Below are 2,610 nucleotides of genomic sequence, written 5' to 3' on the forward strand. Positions count from 1 at the left end.
TTGTGGCACCCCAGCCATCACAACATGAACCAGCCTGAGATGGGGAGAGAGGATTGAGAAAGGAAAGAACACTGAAACCGGAGTGGAGACCAAGAGATGTCTGATTTATTTCACAGAAACAGCTCCCTTTAAAGGCACATTAACAGGAAGCACCTGACTCCTACAGCGAACATCAGCTGTTTGGCTATCAACAGGGAGCACCTGACTCCTACAGCTAACATCATATCGTTGGCTCTCAACAGGAAGCACCTGACTCCTACAGCTAATGTCAGATCTTTGGCTATCAACAGGAAGCACCTGACTCCTACAGCTAATGTCAGATCTTTGGCTATCAACAGGAAGCACCTGACTCCTACAGCTAATGTCAGATCTTTGGCTATCTCTTTGAGTTCCTCCCATCACAGCGTCAAAGAACAAACAAGTTTAACAATCAGTGTCCTTGAAAAGGAACAACTGTTAACAAATGTTAATCTGGAACATTCTGATCACACATTGTGTCAGTGCCTTAATTTGTAGAGGAAGAAGTTATCTTTCAAATGTCAAATGCCAATGGCCCATGACTGGCCTCCACAAATATTAAAACAGAAACTCTAAGCCTACTAGAAAATAGAATAGAACTGTTGAAGACACTGGAATAGGAAAAGACTTTATATGAACAAACCCTCAGTCTAGGGGAAGTAGAAAATGTAACCTACAACTGAAATCTCAGCTGATTAAAATTTTTCTGCACAATTAGAAAAAACACCAACAGAGTTAATAGAAATATGGGGGTAATATACCACCTGTTTTTCAGACAAAGGTCTAGTAAAGAGAATTTTTAAAGAACTTTAAAGAGTTGGACCACACCAAAATTAAAGACCCAGTCCAAAAATTGCCATCTTAAATGAACAGACATTTCTCAGACAGAGAAGTAGAAATAGTAAATGACCATATTAAAAATATTCAACATCACTGGTTATTAAAGAGACGCAACTGAAAAAAGTACTAAGATTCCACCTCACCGCGGAAAGAATGGCTGCTATCATGAAATGAACCAATAACAAAAGTTGCCAGGGCTGTTGGGAAAAAGGACCTCATCTCCACTCTTAGTGGTAGTGCACATGAATGCAATCACTTTGGAAATCATTGTGGAGATTCTTCAAAAGCTAGAATTAGAAGTTCTATTTGACCCAGCCATCCTCCTGCTGGGTATCATCCCAAAAGAATGAAAAGCATTATATCATAGGAATATATGCCCACCCATGTATATAGCCACAGAGTTTGTAATACCTAAATCTTGGACTGGATAAAGAAGATGCATTTTTTGCTCAATAAATTAGAGTACTACTCAGCCATAAAGAATGATAAAGTAGAGGCATTTATAGTTAAACGAATGCATATTGAGGCCATCATCTTAAGTGAAATAAGGAGGACACACATGTGTAAATACCAAATTGCTTCTCTGGTATGAGAAACTGAAGTGCCAAGATGTATAATAGATAATATGAAATAGGAAGCAAAGGTTCAAGGGTTAAGGGGAAGTAGGAAGGTGGGGGAAAGGAAAGAAGGAAAAGAGAAAATGTGAGAACAGAAGGAAGAAAATGTAAACAAATCTTTTGTAAAAAGGGAAGTGTGGTGTATGGAGGGGAGGCAAGCAGAAAAGGAGGGAAAGCAGAACTAAGGTATATCATGATAGGTAAATTTTCCCAAAGCTGAATGTGATCATAAAGTATACATAAAATGGACCAGTAAAATAAATTTCAAAAGGGAAAGAATAAATTTAATTGGAGTTACAGAAAAGCTAGATGATACTTCATATGGAGGTACTAATATGTTTACAGAAAGAGTTCACCATTCTCTTAAGTGAGGCATCCAAAACACCAAACAACTATACTGAAAAATGAATCTCACCAAGACATGCTTATTGAATTACCAGGGAACAAAGAAAAAGAACAAAACCAAAACTTTAAAACCAGAGTAAAACAAAAAAATACTACAGATAAAGGTAAAACGTTTACAAATACAGCAAGACTTCTCAACAGAAACCTTAAAGGCCAGAAGAGTTTGGAGTGAAGTATTTCAACCTCTGAGAGCAAATAATTTTCAACCCGGATTAACATATCCAACAAAGCTTTCCTTCAACATAGCAGTGAGGCTCTTTCATGTAAAACATTGGCTCAAGAGATACATTATTGTGCAACCACAACTCCAGAAAATATTCAAGAATATTTTAGATATAAGCATGAAACCAGTAAACCTAAAAACCAAGATGAAATGAAAACACCATGCAAGGTCAATAGATGAACAGCCGTCAAAAATGACTCAGTCTATTTCATCTCCCCCATGGTTCCTAGACAATTGTGGACCCCCACACTCAGAGCAGAGCCATTCCCAAAATGGACTGCTTCACACAAGCATCTTTTTCTCAACTTTGAATGTATAGAAGTTATGGTCCTGACTGTGGTGGCCTATGATGAGTTTGTGGCCCTCCACAACCCAGTGAATTACTCAGCCATCTCAAACCACCGTCTTTGTGAAGTCACAGACTTGATTTTTATTTTTCCTTAGCTTTTTGAGCTGACATGTACAACTTTACTGTACTCAGACTTGCCTACTTCAAGGATTGTCAAT

This window comes from Fukomys damarensis, unplaced genomic scaffold (assembly GCF_012274545.1).
Source record: "Fukomys damarensis isolate Sample0158 unplaced genomic scaffold, DMR_v1.0_HiC HiC_scaffold_37, whole genome shotgun sequence".
Lineage (NCBI taxonomy): Eukaryota > Metazoa > Chordata > Mammalia > Rodentia > Bathyergidae > Fukomys > Fukomys damarensis.